This window comes from Oncorhynchus masou, chromosome 13 (genome assembly GCF_036934945.1).
Source record: "Oncorhynchus masou masou isolate Uvic2021 chromosome 13, UVic_Omas_1.1, whole genome shotgun sequence".
In the NCBI taxonomy this organism is placed as follows: domain Eukaryota; kingdom Metazoa; phylum Chordata; class Actinopteri; order Salmoniformes; family Salmonidae; genus Oncorhynchus; species Oncorhynchus masou.
Genome location: NC_088224.1, coordinates 92,988,711 through 92,996,210, shown reverse-complemented (window position 1 = coordinate 92,996,210; position 7,500 = coordinate 92,988,711).

Below are 7,500 nucleotides of genomic sequence, written 5' to 3'. Positions count from 1 at the left end.
AATAACAATACTAATCATATAACAATAATAATCATAACAATAATAACAATAATAATCATAACAATAATAACAATAATAACAATAATAATCATAACAATAATAACAATAATAATCATAACAATAAAAACAATAATAATCATAACAATAATAACAATAATAACAATAATAATCATACCAATAATACCAATAATAACAATAATAATCATAACAATAATAACAATAATGATCATAACAATAATAACAATAATAACAACAATAATCATAACAATAATAACAATAATACTCATAATAATAATAACAATAATAACAATAATAATCATAACAATAATAACAATAGTAATCATAACAATAATAACAATAATAACAACAATAATCATAACAATAATAACAATAACAACAATAATAATCATAACAATAATAGCATAATCCTCATCTCACCATAATAATTTAATTTCAAGGAGCAATCTGCGATTGGTACATCCATTTTTGGACAGATTTCCCCATTAATCTGTATAAACGAGTTAATTTCCTTTTCCAATTTGCGTGTGTGTGTGTTGTTGTACAACCCTGCCTGTTGCTGGTCTGTCTGTCTGTTCTATACAGTAGTCAGGTGATTCCAGCCGGGTGTTTGAGTGATAGTGGCGGCCTGTAATGTGTTAGGATGCAGTATGATGAAACCAGGACTAGAGGTTACAGAGCTCTGTCTCTGTCCTTGTTCTCCGCGCACAAACCTCACAGGACTCCAAGCTGCACAGCACAGATAATACTACTCAACTCTACCTAAAGTACATGTCACACCTAATGAATAAAATCTCCCTCGCCGGATAAAAAATGAGTTTCAACACTATTTATGGAAACGGTATTGGGCCGAGTTAAATGCATAATTGAATGAACTGTGAGGTCAGCCTGCTTCATTTGATTTGTCCTGTCAGGTAGGCAGGGAGACGGGCGTGCCTCCAGCCGCTGTCTCAGAGCTACAAACACTTTTGGTCCCAGGTAGAACCCCTTTTTGGTTCCAGGTAGAACCCCTTTTTGGGTTCCATGTGGAACCCTCTGTGGAAATGGTTGTACATTGGAAGTGAAAATGGTTCTACTTGGAACCAAAAAGGGTTCTTCAAAAGGTTTACTTATGTACGGGGACAGTCGCAGAACCCTTCTAGGTTCTAGATAGCACCTTTTAATCATAGAGTATAGAACCAATGGAAGGAGAGAGAGAGAGAGAGAGAGAGAGAGATGTTTTGAAGGTCACTATGAGCAGGGAGAATGGCAGAACAGCTTTCCATGTGTGACTAACCCCTCTACTAATGTAGTCCATACAAATATTTGGTGGCAGAGCCAGTTCAGGATTCCCCCCCGCACGCCCCCCAACACACACACACACACACACACACACACACACACACACACGCACACAATGAATCATTCTTCTGGCATATCAATGTCTTATCTTTCCAGACACACTCCTCCAGTTCCAGTGAAGGGTTTGACCTCTAGGGAGTGCTTTTCAGCCCAAGTTGATGATGATCTTTTCACATTTTACACAAAGTGTCATTCTCAAATCCCTTCTGAGCTGTCTGCCTTCCCATTAATTATGGAACAGCAGTTTGATAAATCATCAATAGCATAATTGTGTTGTTCTTTATTAAGGAAGACGACCCTTAGTTCATAATGGCGTTGTTCTTTAGGGAATACGACCCTTAGTTCATAATGTCGTTGTTCTTTAGGGAAGACGACCCTGAGATCATAATGTCTTTGTTCTTTAGGGAAGACGACCCTGATGTGCCGCATATCAAGAAGCCGATGAAACAGAATTATCGTTACACAGGTGCACCTTGTGCTGTGGATAATACAAAGCTGCTGTTTAAAATGTGCAGTTTTGTCACACATGACAATGACACAGATGTCTCAAGTTTTGAGGGAGCGAGCAAATGGCATGCTGACTGCAAGTATGTCCACCAGAGCTGTTACCAGATAATTGTTAATTTCTCTACCATAAGCCGCCTCCAACTTCGTTTTGTAGAAATTGGCAGTACGTCCAACCGGCCTCACCAGCGCAGACCACGTGTAACCACACCTGCCCAGGACCTCCACATCTGGATTCTTCACCTGCGTTATCGTCTGAGACCAGCCACCCAGAGAGCTGATGAAACTGCCATCAAACTGCACCACGGAAGAATTTCTGCACAAACTGTCCGAAATGTCTCAGGGAAGCTCATCTGGCTTCAGTTTGGTGTCGTAACTAACTTCAGTGGGCAAATGCTCACCTTCGATGGCCACTGGCATGCTGGAGAAGTGTGCTCTTCACGGATGAATCCCGGTTTCAAATGGGCAATTGGCAGACAGCGTGTATGGCGTTGTGTGGGTGAGCGGTTTGCTGATGTTAACATTGTGAACAGAGTGCCCCATGGTGGTGGTGGGGTTACGGTATGGGCAGGCGTAAAGCTAAGGAAAACAAACACAATTTGAATGACGAGGTCCTGAAGCCTATTGTGATGTCATTCATCCACCGCCATCACCTCTCCACAGTCATCACCTCTCCTCAACCATCATCACCTCTTCATCATCACCTCTCCATCATCACGTCTCCATCATCACCTCTACACCATCACCTCTCCATCATCACCTCTCCATCATCACCTCTCCATCATCACCTCTTCATCATCACCTCTCCATCATCACCTCTCCATCATCACCTCTCCATCATCACCTCTCCATCATCACCTCTCCATCATCACCTCTCCACCATCACCTCTCCATCATCACCTCTCCATCATCACCTCTCCACCATCAAGTCTCTATCATCTCCTCTCCACCATCACCTCTCCACCATCACCTCTCCATCATCACCTCTCCATCATCACCTCTCCACCATCACGTCTCTATCATCTCCTCTCCATCATCACCTCTCCATCATCTCCTCTCCATCATCACCTCTCCACCATCACCTCTCCATCATCACCTCTCCACCATCTCCTCTCCACCATCTCCTCTCCCTCTCCATCATCACCTCTCCATCATCACCTCTCCATCATCACCTCTCCACCATCACCTCTCCACCATCACCTCTCCACCATCACCTCTCCATCATCACCTCTCCACCATCACCTCTCCATCATCACCTCTCCACCATCAACACCTCTCCACCATCACCTCTCCATCATCACCTCTCCACCATCAACACCTCTCCACCATCACCTCTCCATCATCACCTCTCCACCATCAACACCTCTACACCATCACCTCTCCATCATCACCTCTACACCATCACCTCTCCACCGTCACCTCTACACCATCACCTCTCCACCATCACCTCTCCATCATCACCTCTCCATCATCACCTCTCCATCATCACCTCTCCATCAACACCTCTCCACCATCACCTCTCCATCATCACCTCTCCATCATCACCTCTCCATCATCACCTCTCCACCATCACCTCTCCACCATCACCTCACCATCATCACCTCTCCATCATCACCTCTCCACCATCACCTCTCCATCATCACCTCTCCATCATCACCTCTCCATCATCACCTCTCCACCATCACCTCTCCATCATCACCTCTCCATCATCACCTCTCCACCATCACCTCTCCATCATCACCTCTCCACCATCACCTCACCATCATCACTTCTCCATCATCAACACCTCTACACCATCACCTCTCCACCGTCACCTCTCCATCATCACCTCTCCATCATCACCTCTCCATCATCAACACCTCTCCACCATCACCTCTCCATCATCACCTCCACACCATCACTTCTCCACCATCATCACCTCTCCATCATCACCTCTCACACCATCACCTCTCCATCATCACCTCTCCACCGTCACCTCTTTCTTTCAGTATGATAACCATGTCGTTATACACAATGTTCTGGAAGCTGAACATGTCCCAGTTCTTCCATGGTCTGCATACTCACCAGACATGTCACCCATTGAGCATGTTTGGTATGCTCTGGATGGACGTGTACAACAGCGTGTTCCAGTTCCCGCCAATATCAGGCAACTTCATCCAGCCATTGAAAGGCAGAGGGACAACATTCCACAGGTCACAATCAACAGCCTGATCAACTCTATGTGAAGGAGATGTGTCACGCTGCATGAGGAAAATGGTGGGTCACACCAGATACCGACTGGTTTTCTGATCCACGCCCTCTACCTTTCTTTTAGGCATCTGTGGGCAGTCACTCCCCGTCATGAGAAAGCTTCCACTCTGTGCCATAAGCATTCGCTTTCACCTTTTATGAAGTGCAACCCTTCAGGTAGCCGAGTGGTTCAGAGCGCTGGGCCAGTATAGAAGTGTATAGATGTGTATGGAGGTGTATGGAGGTGTATGACGATGAAAAAGCCAAACCTTGAACCAGAAAATATTTTAAAAACTATCGGTCTATATCGAATCTTCCATTCCTCTCAAATATTTTAGAAAAAGCTGTTCCGCAGCAACTCACTGCCTTCCTGAAGACAAACAATGTATAACGAAACGCTTCAGTCTGGTTTTAGACACCATCATAGCACTTGTGAAGGTGGTAAATGATCTTTTAACCTGTTGATGCTCTGGGGGAACTATTTCATTTTTGGATGAAAAACGTTCCGTTTTCAAGATATTTTGTCACAAAAAGATGCTCGACTATGCATATAATTGATCTCGAAAGAAAACACTCACGTGTCTACCAAGATATTTTCCGTCTAGAACGTGAGCTTCAGGCAAAACCAAGATGAGACGGCATCCAGAAATGAGCAGGATTTTTGAGGCTCTGTTTTCCATTGTCTCCTTATATGGCTGTGAATGCATGAGCCTGCCCTTTCTGTCGTTTCCCCAGGTGTCTGCAGCATTTGACGTATTTGTAGGCAGATCATTGGAAGATTGACCATAAGAGACCACATTTACCAGGTTGTGGTCCTGGATTTTTCCAACAACATATCAATGAAGAAAGTCACCTGATTCCAGTATTTTTCCATGGGATACCTAGAGGCATATTGAAGAGATATGTGAAAAAACACCTTGAGGATTGATTCCAAACAACGTTTGCCATGTTTCGGCCGATATTATGTAGTTAATCCGGAAAAGATAGGTTGAATCTGTAGCCAGACGCAATGTCACGCTTTCAGACTGCGCATTTGGTATGTAACTGAGAGTCTCCTCATTGAAAACATCAGAAGCTCTTCAAAGGTAAATGATTTTATTTATTTGGTTATCTGGTTTTTGTGAAAATGTTCGCTAAATGCTACTCAAAATCTAGCTTTGCATACTCTTACACAAATTAGTCAATTTCTATGGTTCAAAAGCATATTTTGAAACTCTGAGATGTTTGTATTTTCCATTTTCAGAAATCGTTAACCGTTATGCTAATGAGCCTGAGGCTCCCGGATCCGGGATGGGGAGTTTCAAGAAGTTAATGGCATCAGAAGGCTCTGCATCTGTTCTCGTGCTCTAGACCTTAGTGGTCAATCACCACATTCTTTTGGAGAGATTGGAAACCCAAATTGGTCTACACGGACAAGTTCTGGCCTGGTTTAGATCTTATCTGTCGGATAGATATCAGTTTGTCTCTGTGAATGGTTTGTCCTCTGACAAATCAACTGTAAATTTCGGTGTTCCTCAAGGTTTCGTTTTAGGACCACTATTGTTTTCGCTATATATTTTACCTCTAGGGGGATGTCATTCGGAAACATAATGTTAACTTTCACTGCTATGCGGATGAAACACAGCTGTACATTCCAATGAAAATTGCCCTCACTAGAAGCCTGTGTTTCAGACATAAGGAAGTGAATGGGGCTGCAAACGTTCTACTTTTAAACTCGGACAAAACAGAGATGCTTGTTCTAGGTCCCAAGAAACAAAGAGATCTTCTGTTGAATCTGACAATTCATCTCTAATGGCTGTACAGTCAAATAAAACTGTGAAGGACCTCGGCGTTACTCTGGACCCTGATCTTTCTTTTGACGAACATATCAAGACTGTTTCAAGGACAGCTTTTTTAACATCTACGTAACATTGCAATAATCAGAAACTTTCTGTCCAAAAATGATGCAGAAAAATTAATCCATGCTTTTGTTACTTCTTGGTTAGACTACTGCAATGCTCTACTTTCCGGCTACCCGGATAAAGCACTAAATAAACTTCAGTTCAGGCTGCTAGAACCCTGACTAGAACAAAAAATGTCATCATATTACTCCAGTTCTAGCCTCTTTACACTGGCTTCCTGTTAAGACAAGGGCTGATTTCAAGGTTTTACTGCTAACCTACAAGGCATTACATGGGCTTGCTCCTACCTATCTCTCTGATTTGGTCCTGCCGTACATACCTACACGTACGTTACGGTCACAAGATGAAGGCCTCCTAATTGTCTCTATAATATCTAAGCAAACAGCTGGAGGCAAGGCTTTCTCCTATAGAGCTCCATTTTTATGGAATGGTCTGCCTACCCATGTCAGAGACGCAAACTCTGTTTCAACCTTTAAGTCTTTACTGAAGACTCATCTCTTCAGTGGGTCATATGATTGAGGGTAGTCGGGCCCAGGAGTGTGAAGGTGAACGGAAAGGCTCTGGAGCAACGAAACGCCCTTGCTGTCTCTGCCTGTCCGGCTCCCCTCTCTCCACTGCCTCTAACCCTATTACAGGGGCTGAGTCACTGGCTTACTGGTGCTCTTCCATGTCGTCCCTAGGAGGGGTGCGTCACTTGAGTGGGTTGAGTCACTGACGTGATCCTCCTGTCTGGGTTGATGCCCCCCCCCTTGGGTTGTGCTGTGGCGGAGATCTTTGTGGGCTATACTCGGCCTTGTCTTAGGATGCTAAGTTGGTGGTTGAAGATATCCCTCTAGTGGTGTGGGGGCTGTGCTTTGGCAGAGTGGGTGGGGTTATATCCTGCCTGTTTGGCCCTGTCCGGGGGTATCATCGGATGGGGCCACAGTGTCTTCTGACCCCTCCTGTCTCAGCCTCCAGTATTTATACTGCAGTAGTTTATGTGTCGGGGGGCAGGGTCAGTCTGTTATATCTGGAGTATTTCTCCTGTCTTATCCAGTGTCCTGTGTGAATTTAAGTATGCTCTCTCTAATTCTCTCTTTCTTTCTTTCTTTCTCTCTCTCGGAGGACCTGAGCCCTAGGACCATGCATCAGAACTACCTGGCATGATGACTCCTTGCTGTCCCCAGTCCACCTGGCCGTGCTGCTGCTCCAGTTTCAACTGTTCTGCCTGCGGCTATGGAACCCTGACCTGTTCACCGGACATGCTACCTTGCCCCAGACCTGCTGTTTTCAACTCTAGAGACAGCAGGACTCTGAATGATCGGCTATGAAAAGCCAACTGACATTTACTCCTGAGGTGCTGACCTGCTGCACCCTCTACAACCACTGTGATTATTATTATTTGACCCTGCTGGTCATTTATGAACATTTGAACACCTTGGCCATGTTCTGTTATAATCTCCACCCGGCACAGCCAGAAGAGGCTGGCCACCCCTCATAGCCTGGTTCCCCTTTAGGTTTCTTCCTA